Source organism: Bos indicus, chromosome 5, assembly GCF_029378745.1.
Source record: "Bos indicus isolate NIAB-ARS_2022 breed Sahiwal x Tharparkar chromosome 5, NIAB-ARS_B.indTharparkar_mat_pri_1.0, whole genome shotgun sequence".
Classification (NCBI taxonomy): domain Eukaryota; kingdom Metazoa; phylum Chordata; class Mammalia; order Artiodactyla; family Bovidae; genus Bos; species Bos indicus.
In genome coordinates this window covers 45613882-45625793 of record NC_091764.1, presented here as the reverse complement: position 1 = coordinate 45625793, position 11912 = coordinate 45613882, and the positions used below count along the sequence as shown (strand labels likewise).

General features: G+C 44.1%; 1 pseudogene; it reads left to right on the top strand.

Moving 5' to 3' along the window:
* The first annotated feature begins 758 nt into the window (after window positions 1-758).
* Window positions 759-11471, top strand: LOC109558401 (small ribosomal subunit protein uS5 pseudogene; annotated as a pseudogene).
* Window positions 11472-11912: the final 441 nt, after the last annotated feature.

The window sequence follows — 11912 nt, the reverse complement described above, 5'->3', positions numbered from 1 at the left end:
ACCTGTGCCACTGTCCGCCTCACCCTTAGCCCAGAAGAAAAGAGAGAAAGGACACACCAGGATGCACCAATCCGCGCCTCCTCCAAAGTTTTATCAAAGCACATGGCTTAAAAAGTAGCTTTTCTAACTCATTCTCTAAGTGCATCAGAAAGAAAAGTTGACAGTAATAACTGTAAGAATTGAGACAGAGTTTAGAGATTGCAACAGTGAAAGTCCTAGAAATAGATGTATCCTTTCCATCCAAAAGTGTTTATCGCTGGTCCATCTCCTCAGCCCTGAGGTTCTGGGGCAGGCAGCATAGTGCCTGATAGATTCTACTCAGACTAAGCAATGCACTTGAATTTCAACTTGCAGGCCACTAGCAGCCTGATTTCTCCCTTAAGGACTTCCTTTAACATTCAGTGTAAAAGTGAAATCCTTTCAATGGCCTAAGGGCCTGATTTGCTATTCTTTTTTTCCTCTCAGCTTCTTTTCCTCCTATTTCCCTCATCCCCCCACCACCCCGCATACCTCTTTAGCCATGAAACCTCCATTCAAACTCACCATAATGCCTGTATTTCAGAGCCTTTGCACTGGCTCTTCCCTCTGCCTGAAATCCTTCCCTCCCCTAGATATCTATATGGCCAGCGCTTCTAAGTCTTTCAAGTCTTTGTTTAAATACCACCTTCCCAGCTGTTCTTTCCTACGATCCACTGGGGGCTAAACTTTGTCCCTCCAAAATTCATATGTTGAAGTCCTAACCCTCAGCACCCCAGAATATGGCTGTATTTGGAGGTACAGCCTTTGAAAAGGTAATGTTATATGGCAGCCTAGATGGGAGGGGAGTTTGGGGGAGAATGGATACATGTATATGTATTGCTGAGTCCCTTCTTTGTTCACAGGAAACGATCACAACATTGTTGCTTAATTGGCTATAACACAATACAAAATAAAAAGATTTTTTAAAAGATGTAGTCAAGTTAATTAACTGTCTGGGAAGGCCCTAATTCAATGTAACTCCTCCCCTCATAAAAAGAGATTAGGACACAGACATACATAGAGGATACTTCCCTGGTGGTTTAGACCGTAGAGAATCTGCCTGCAATGCAGGAGACCCAGGTTCGATCCCTAGGTCAGGAATATCCCCTAGAGAAGGGACCAGCTACACACTCCAGCATCCTTGCCTGAAGAATGCCATGGACAGAGGAGCCTGGCGGGCTACAGTCCATGGAATTACAGAGAGTAGGACATGTTGCTGCTGCTGCTGCTGCTAAGTCGCTTCAGTCAAGTCCGATTCTGTGCGACCCCATAGATGGCAGCCCACCAGGCTCCCCCGTCCCTGGGATTCTCCAGGCTAGAACTGGAGTGGGTTGCCATTTCCTTCTCCAATGCAGGAAAGTAAAAAGTTAAATTGAAGTTGCTCAGTCGTATCTGACTCTTAGCGACCCCGTGGACTGCAGCCTACCAGGCTCCTCCGTCCATAGGATTTTCCAGGCAAGAGTGCTGGAGTGGGGTGCCATTGCCTTCTCAGAGTAAGACATGACTGAGAGACTAACACAACGATACATGGACGAGGGCTTCCCAGGTGGCGCTAGTGAGACAGAGGAGCCTAACAGGCTATAGTTCATAGGGTCACACAGAGTCAGACACTAAAGCGACTTAGCATGCACACGCACACACAGAGGAAAGACCATGTAAGGACACAGAGAGAAGGCGGCCATCTGTAAGCCAAGGAGGGAGGCCTCAGAAAAACCAATCCTGCTGACATCTTGAGGTCAGACTTCGTCTCCAGAACTGCCACTCAGCCTGTGTGCTACTTTGTTATGGCAGCCCTTGCAGGCTAATACAATACCCTAATGAGAATTGACCCTATCTCAGCTCCTCTATCTCCATTTTCTGTTTTATTTTTTCCAAATCTCTTGTCATTGTCTAACATACCTTTCACTTATATATTTTGTTTACTATCTATCTCCTTTTGCTAAAATCTAAGTTCTATCAGGGCAGGGAATTTTTTTCTGCTTGGTCATTGCAGTTACTTTGATTCTATTAATAAATATCGACTAGCATATAGTATGGACAAGGCCATGGCACCCCACTTCAGTACTCTTGCCTGGAAAATCCCATGGACAGAGGAGCCTGGTAGGCTGCAGTCCATGGGGTCGCTGAGGGTCGGACACAACTGAACGACTTCCCTTTCACTTTTCACTTTCATGCATTGGAGAAAGAAATGGCAACCCACTCCAGTGTTCTTGCCTGGAGAATCCCAGGGATGGGGGAGCCTGGTGGGCTGCCAACTATGGGGTCACACAGAGTCAGACACAACTGAAGCGACTTAGCAGCAGTAGCAGCAGCAGCATATAGTATGTGCTCAATAAATACTGTTGGATTACTGATTACACTCCCATCATCACCACGGAACACTCAGTGAGGAGAGAGAAGACCAAAAGACAGTCAGGGCTCTAAGGAGGAAGGAGAAAGAAATTTGGGTGCTGACCTAAAGATAATAAACTCTGCCTCAGCAGTTCGACCCACTTCTAAGCTATGTCGGGCAGCCACAAGCAGCTTTTTATCTTCTCCTTTTACCTATAAGATCTTCAGAGACCACAGTGGGCTCCCCTTCCGCCTTCGATATTGTTTCCTGTCTCTCCTCTGCATTTCACACCAAACCAGACGCGTAGGAGGATCCAATCAGCTGAGCATCTCGACTTGATGCGAACCTCTCATGCAGCTCTGCGTTGGGGATGCTAGCTACTGCTTTTTGTTCTGTGTCTTTCTCCTACACGCCAGCTATTCACTTTACTGCAGTTAAATGCATCTGTGTTTTGGTATTACCAGCCTGGGTGGTCTCATTAGTAGGAACCAGCTAATGAGAGGTCTCTTATTCTTACTTGTTTTTGATGCTAGTGTCTTCCAGGGATTCTGTCTGAATCAATGTATTTGTTAATTCCTTCAAAATGCCATATATATACATACATATATATGTGTATATATATAAACTATTCTACTGCTCATAGCAGATCTTATCCATAAGATAAGCAGTATTAATTTATATACATATTAGCTTCCCAGGTGGCTCAGTGGTAAAGAATCTGTCTGCCAATGTAGGCAATGCAGGTTCGATCCCTGGGTTGGGAAGATCCCCTGGAGAAGGAAGGCAACCCACTGAAGTATTTTTGCCTGGGAAATCCCATGGATGGAGGAGCCTGGCAGGCTACAATCTATGGGGTTGCAAAGAGCTGGACATGACTTAGGGACTAAACAACAACAGGCGATATTCCAGATGCTAAGCAAAACAAACCAAAAGGCTAACCCTCACAGAGCTTAGATTCTAGTAAGGAATTGGCTCAGCCCAGGTACCTCATGCATCTGCCCTCACAATCTGTATTCCAGCCACACTGGGGACCTCTGATCTTCCTCTGAGCACTCTGTCTACTTTCATGTTTGTTTGTTTTGCTCACCATCTGAAATAGTGCCTGGAACATTGCTATAGTTTAGTCCCTAAATCATGTGTGACTATATGGTTCCCAGGTGTCGCTAGTGGTAAAGAACATGCCTTCCAGTGTGGGTTCGATCCCTGGGTCGGGAAGATCCCTTGGAGGAAGGCATGGCAACCCAATGATGTTTTCTTGCCTGGAGAATCCCATGGACAGAGGAGCCTGACAGGCTACAGCCCATAGGATCACACAGAGTCAGACGTGACTGAAGCAACTTAGCATGAATGTGTGTGTGTATACATATATGTCATTTTGAAGGAATGAATCAAAGAATGAGCCAGACATTTAAACCCCATAGAAATAAGGGAGGCACTGTGACTCAGACAGACATTCTTGCCGAATATCCTTAGCAGCTGTAACAAGAAAAGAGTTGAAGGAAGGGTCACACAAAAGAGAAGCAACCAATACACATAGCTGAGAGGAGTCAGCAAGACTTGGGTGTAATAGCTCTCCCGTCCTCTAGTGGGCACAATAGCCCGACTTGGACCGGGTTCACATGTGCCAGGCGTGGAAGCAGCAGGGAGACGGGGGAGGCTCAGCAGGAAGGAGTAAGAGTACTCCTGGGCCAAAAGGGAGAAGAAAGCCTTTTAGGTACTTCAGGTAATGCTGCATGTTGACCTAAATGCCTCTCTTTCCCGTGGAGAAATCTATTGTGGAAATAGGATTTTTTTTTTTATTAAAAAGTATTTATATTTTAGAAACCACTGCTTTCTATTTTGCTTCGTTGCAGGGTCATACATTTCCACAACTTATATGTGCCAGAAACTGACTTTACTTATTGTCCATGAAAGTGAAAGTGAAAGTTTCTCAGTCCTATCTGATTCTTTGTGACCCCACGAACTATACAGTCCATGGGATTCTCCAGGCCAGAATACTGGAGTGGGTAGCTTTTCCCTTCTCCAGGGGATCTTCCCAACCCAGGGATCGAACCCAGGTCTCCCACATTGCAGGCGGATTCTTTACCAGCTGAGTCACCAGGGAAGCCCTTTATTGTAAAAAAAAAAAAAAAAAAAATGATATCTAAACTAGTAGACTCCATCCTGCTACCGGGCAGGAGTTGGGAGGAGAACAGAAGAGAGAATAGAGATATACAGGTCAGAATCCCAGTGGAAAACATACTCAAGCTGGGTAATGGACAGGAGTTATTCTTTTAACTGATGTATAGTTGATTTACAATATTGTGTTAAAGTATACAGCAAGTAATTCAGTTGATAGATATAGATATATAGACATAGATATGCACTTCCTAGGTGATGCAGTGGTAAAGAATCTGCCTACCAACGCAGAAAACACAAGAGATGCAGGTCCAATCCCTGGGTTGGGAAGATCTCCTGGAGCAGGAAATGGCAACCCATTCTTGCCTGAAAAATTCCGTGGACAGGGGAGCACGGCGAGCTACAGTCCATGGGGGTCGCAAAGAGTTGGACATGACTGAGCACACACACACACACACACATGATAGATATAGATATCTCATATTATTTTCCATTATAGGTTATTACAAGCTATTGGATATAGTTCCCTGTGTTATACAGTAAATCCTTGTTGCTCATCTGTTCTATTTATTGTAGTGTGTATCATTAATCCCATACTTCATTTGTTCCTCTTCTCCTTCCCTTTCCCCTTGGTAACCGTAAGTTTTGTTTTCTATAAGTTTCTGTTTGGATTCATTTGTATTGTTTTTTAGATTTCACATATAAGTGATACCATATATTTGCCCTTCCTCTTCCTGGTTTATATCATTTAGTATGATAATCTCTAGGTCCATTCATGTTGCTGCAAATGGCAATATTTCACTCTTTTTTATGGCTCAGTAATATATATATATATATATATATGCAACACAATATTAAATTAACAGTATATATATATATATATACTGCAGCTTCTTAAACAAATCATCTGTCGATGGGCACTTGGGTTGTTTCCATGTCTTGGCTCTTGTAAATAGTGTTGCTACGAACATTAGGGTGCATGTATCTTTTCAAATTAGAGTTTTCATCTCTTCCAGGTAAATGTCCAGGAGTAGGATTGCTGGATCATATGGTAATTTTAAGGTTTTTAAAGAAACTTCCATATGTTTTCCATAGTGGTTGAACTAATTTATGTTTAAAAAAATTTTTTTGTTGATGTACAGTTGATTTACAATATTGTGTTTGAAAAAGAGCTTAATAAGGGATTGACTTTTTTAAGGTGTGGAGAGGGTTTAAGGAACCCTGTAAAGAAGTAGTGTGATGCCCCAAAGCTAACAATAGCTGGAAGCCCTTTAGGGACCAGGATTGAGAACAATTTCCTGATCTAGGAAGGAGAATTATATGGACGAGAACTATCTGCACGAGCTGAGGTTTTGGGTAGCAGCAGACAACCAACCTGCAAGGCAACTTGGATGGAGGGCTCCAGAAGAATATGTATTTTAGCTGTATTGTCTTCTTTCAGGCTCCTTATTTCACTTGCCAAATGCAATCAAAATCCAGAAAGTCAGCACATATAGGGAGCAATTCATGTATGTCAATTTCTCTGGAGACAAAGCAGAGTGGGAAAGAACAGATGATGGATCTAGAGGGCCAAAGCAGCAAAACCCATTCCTCTTTTCTTCAGCTCCCACTCTTGACTTTGTTCAGATGAGAAATGTTTGTCTGCAACACAGGAAATACTCAGAATCTCATCAACAACACCATATGGAGGATGTCAATGTGGTCATAGTCCCACCTGAAAACTGAAATTTCAGCCCTCTTTAGTACTCTTCATATAAGAGAGGAGGGAGGAGGAGAAAAGAGGACAAAGAATGAATTAACAGAAACCATATCTACTATAATTCCTGCTTTTATAGCTGTTCACAGGACTTTAACAATCATGAATTCCTTCTTCCACCACCCATTCCCTTTACTGTCTGCCTGCCCCTTCACTGCATGCAGTCCTTCATCTGATAAAGGGACTAAACCTCATTCCTTCAGAAATGGGGGTCTTGAGGATCCTGTCTCTTTGGGGTTGATGCAGTTTTTTATTGACCGTCAATAAGTCTGGGCAAGTTGGCAAGACAATCAAGTGAACCTCTTTGGTCCAGTTACAATCTACCTAGCCCGCAGGATGTAGCAGTAATACAGTTTCCTCTTGGCAATTAGGATCAGTCATACCAGCCTCATCTGAGCTTTCCCAATGGCTCAGAGAGTAAAGAACCTGCCTGCAATGCAGGAGACACAGGAGACTCAGGTTCAATTCCTGGGTCAAGAATATCCCTGAAGAAGGAAATGGCAACCCACTCCAGTGTTCTTGGAGAATCCCATGGACAGAGGAGCCTGGCAGGCTACAATCCATGGGGTCCCAAAGAGTCAGACATGACTTAGCACGATGCACAACAACAGTCCAGACTTGTCTAGCTGTTTTGTCGACAACAATAAGCATTCCTTAAAGATAAAGTCACTATGCCGGGGGGTTGCCTCAGGGACAATAGGACCCTGGCTTTCAACCTTGATATCACTGCATTCTCCTCATTTGATTTAAGTGTCTGCACTCAAATCTTGAAATCTTAACCTCCTTTCAGTACAAAAATCACTGTCTTCAGTTATTTCAGTACAAAAATCATCATTCCTATATGAAGCACTGCATGCTACTGAATATTATGGTGTAAATGAAGGGACAGGAGAAAAACTAAAGGCTTACTTTTCCTGTTAGTGAATCTGATCTATACACAGCTCTTAAGTTCCAGGTCACCAAGTCGCTGAGTCACACTCACACACAGTCACACTCTGGCTCTAACCTCATCTATTTCAGTTCAATCACCACTTTCCTTTTAAAAATATATATTATTTATTTATTTATTTTAATTGGAGGATAACTACTTTACAGTATTGTGATGGTTTTTGCCATACATCGGCATGAATTGGCCACAGGTATAGATGTGTGCCTCCTATCCTGAACCCCTCTCGCAACTCCCTCTCCACCCTAACCCTCAGGGTTGTCCCATAGCACCAGCTTTGGGTGCCCCTCCAATGATTGCACTGGCCTTGTTTCTATTCTTACCTTCCTAGAACTATTCTCCACCCAACAGTCATGAGTCATATCAAGTCTTCCCACACTTGAAACCCTCAAGGGGCATCTCCTCAATCCTAAATGCTGGTTAGGGTCTCAGGGGGCTTGTGTCTCATACAAGCTCACAGATTAGTCTTCTTAAATACCTGAATGTTGCCATCTGCTGCTGGGGAAGTAGACACCCAAGGCTTCTGCCAGGGCCAAGAACGAGCCATGCCAATAGTACCAGCCAAATGCTAGTCACTGCCACTGATGCCAAAAATATAAAAGAGTTGCTACAGCAACTGCCAGTGATTATGTCAAGGTTCCCCATGAGGAATTTGGACTATCTCATGTCACTGTCACATTTCCAGCACTGCTCTCCAGACTTGGACAGGATCCTGGCACCATATTCCTTATATCCATTGGCATTCAGAATTTTTAAATCTCTTCATTTCAGACTCTCTGTCATAGGATGGAAGCATCTGTGAATCCAGTCTTAAAGGTATTCTTCCACTGATGGCTCGATTTCTAGAAGACTGGGCAAAAACAAGTGCAGTACCAAATTTTTCCCTAGTCATTACCCTGAGACTTAGTTGGAAGAAGAGAGAAAAGAGTCCTAAAACTCAGCTTAACCCATAAATAATTCTCATCCCATCATCCTGGAAGCTTAGCTTCGGTACCTTTCAGCATTTGGAGCCAACACCAAAAGTATTAACTCTGCTTTATCCACAAGTGAACGTGCAATTTACATATGTGTTCACAATCACCATTAGTCTTTTTTTTAAGTGAAGTATAGTTGCTGTAGTTGCTTATTGCCAAATTCAGACTGAAATTGAGAAAGTGGAGAAAACCACTAGACCATTCAGGAATGACCTAAATCAAATCCCTTATGACTGTACAGTGGAAGTGAAGAATAGATTTAAGAGACTAGATCTGATAGACAGAGTGCCTGATGAACTATGGATGGAGGTTCGTGACATTGTACAAGAGACAGGAATTAAGACCATCCTCAAGAAAAAGAAATGCAAAAAAGCAAAATGGCTGTCTGAGGAGGCCTTACAAATAGCTGTGAAAACAAGGGAAGCGAAAAGCAAAGGAGAAAAGGAAAGATATACCCATTTTAATGCAGAGTTGCAAAGAATAGAAAGGAGAGATAAGAAAGCCTTCCTCAGTGATAAGTGCAAAGAAATAGAGGAAAACAACAGAATGGGAAAGACTAGAGATCTCTTCAAGAAAATTAGAGATACCAAGGGAACATTTCATGCAAAGATGGGCACAATAAAGGACAGAAATGGTACGGACCTAACAGAAGCAGAAGATATTAAGAAGAGATGGCAAGAATACACAGAAGAACTGTACAAAAAAGATCTTCACAACCCAGATAATCACGATGGTATGATCACTCACCTAGATCCAGACATCCTGGAACGTGAAGTCAAGTGGGCCTTAGGAAGCATCACTACGACCAAAGCCAGTGGAGGTGATGGAATTCCAGTTGAGCTATTTCAAATTGTAAAAAATGACGCTGTGAAAGTGCTGCACTCAATATGCCAGCAAATTTGGAAAACTCAGCAGTGGGCACAGGACTGGAAAAGGTCAGTTTTCATTCCAACCCCAAAGAGGCAATGCCAAATAATGCTCAAACTACCACACAATTGCACTCATCTCACATGCTAATAAAGTAGTGCTTAAAATTCTCCAAGCCAGGCTTCAGCAATACATGAACCGTGAACTTCCAGATGTTCAAGCTGGTTTTAGAAATGGCAGAGGAACCAGAGATCAAATTGCCAACATCCGCTGGATCATGGAAAAAGCAGGAGAGTTCCAGAAAAACATCTATTTCTGCTTTCTTGACTATGCCAAAGCCTTTGACTGTGTGGATCACAATAAACTGTGGAAAATTCTGAAAGAGATGGGAATACCAGGCCACCTGACCTGCCTCTTGAGAAACCTATATGCAGGTCAGGAAGCAACAGTTAGAACTGGACATGGAACAACAGACTGGTTCCAAATAGGAAAAGGAGTACGTCAAGGCTGTGTATTGTCACCTTGCTTATTTGACTTCTATGCAGAGTAATGTTGGGCTGGATGAAGCACAAGCTGGAATCAAGATTGCCAAGAGAAATATCAATAACCTCAGATACGCAGATGACACCACCCTTGTGGCAGAAAGTGAAGAGGAACTAAAACGCCTGTTGATGAAAGTGAAAGAGGAGAGTGAAAAAGTTGGCTTAAAGCTCAACATTCAGCAAACGAAGATCATGGCATCTGGTCCCATCACTTCATGGCAAATAGGTGGGGAAACAGTGGAAACAGTGCTGACTATTTATCTGGGCTCCAAAATCACTGCAGATGGTGATTGCAGCCATGAAATTAAAAGACACTCCTTGGAAGGAAAGTTATGACCAACCTGCTGCTTCTAAGTCATTTCAGTTTTGTCCGACTCTGTGAGACCCCGTAGATAGCACACCACCAGGCTCCCCGTCCCTAGACAGCATATTAAAAACAGAGACATTACTTTGCCAACAAAGGTCCATCTAGTCAAGGCTATGGTTTTTCCAGTGGTCATGTATGGATGTGAGAGTTGGACTATAAAGAAATCTGAGCACAGAAGAATTGATGATTTTGAACTGTGGTGTTGGAGAAGACTCTTATGAGTCCCTTGGACTGCAAGGAGGTCCAACCAGTCCATCCTAAAGGAGATCAGTCCTGGGTGTTCATTGGAAGGACTGATGTTGAAACTGAAACCCCAATACTTTGACCACCTGATGTGAAGATTTGACTCATTTGAAAAGACTCTGATGCTGGGAGGGATTAGGGGCAGGAGGAGAAGGGGACAACAGAGGATGAGATGGTTGGATGGCATCACCAACTTGATGGACTCCAAGTTTGGGTGAACGTGAGTTTGGTGATGGACAGGGAGGCCTGGCATGCTGCAGTTCATGGGGTCGCAAAGAGTCGGACAGGACTGAGCGACTGAACTGAACTGATAGTTGCTGTACAACATTATATAAGTTACAGGTGTATGATATAGTGATTCATGATTTTTAAAGGTTATACTTTGCTGCTTCTTCATGAAAACACCAACTGGTGGATGACGCCGGTCCTGTGGGAGGACCCGCAAGCTCCGGGGCCCTGGAATGGGAGGCTGCGGTGGCTTCCACGGAGGCTTAGGCAGTGGCGTCTGAGGCAGGGGTCCTGGCCGGGGTCGGGGCCGGGTCAGAGGCCGCGGATTTCGTGGAGGCAAGGCCGAGGACAGGAGTGGCTCCCGGTTACCAAGCTGGGCCTCCTGGTCAAGGACATGAAGGTCAAGTCCCTGGAGGAGATCTATCTTTTCTCTCTGCCCATCAAGGAGTCTGAGATTATTGACTTTTTCCTGGGCACATCCCTCAAGGATGAGGTTTTGAAGATTATGCCTATGCAAAAGCAGACCCTTGCTGGCCAGCGGACCAGGTTCAAGGCATTTGTTGCTATCCAGGATTATAACAGACATGTCAGCTGGGTATTCTAAGGAAGTAGCCACTACCATCTGTGGGGCCATCATCCTGGCCAAGCTGTCCATTGTCCTCATGTGAAGAGGCTACTGGGGGAACAAGATCGGCAAGACCCACACAGTTCCTTGCAAGGTGACTAGCCGCTGTGGCTCCGTGCTGGTGCTCCTCATCCCTGCCCCCAGAGGCACTGGCATCGTGTCCGCCCCTGTGCCCAAGAAGCTGCTGATGACGGCTGCCATCGATGACTGCTACATTTCTGCCAGGGGCTGCACTGCCACCCTCGCAACTTCGCCAAGGCCACTTTTGATGCCATTTTCAAGACCTACAGTTACCTCACCCCTGACCTCTGGAAAGAGACAGTGTTCACCAAGTCTCCATATCAGGAATTCACTGACCATCTTGTGAAGACCCACACCAGTGTCTCCATGCAGAGGACCCAGGCCCCAGATGTAGCTACCACATAATTTTATAAAGAGAATAATAAAGTGAATGAAACCAGAAAAAAAAATAAAGATTATACTTCATTTATCGGAGAAGGCAATGGCTACCCACTCCAATACTCTTGCCTGGAGAATCCCATGGACGGAGGAGCCTGGTTGGGTACAATCCATGGGGTCGGGAAGAGCTGGACACAACTGAGTGGCTTCACTTTCACTTTTCACTTTCATGCATTGGAGAAGGAAATAGCAACCCAATCTAGTATTCTTGCCTGGAAAATCCCAGGGACAGAGGAGGATGGCAGGGCTGCCATCTGTGGGGTAGCACAGAGTCGGACACGACTGACGTGACTTAGCAGCAGCAGCATACTTCATTTATAGTTATAAAATATTCACTGTTTCCCATGCTGTACAATATATCCTTGTAGCTTATTTTATACCTAATAGTTTGTACATCTTATTCGCCTGAACATTGCCCTTCTCCCCACAGGTAACCA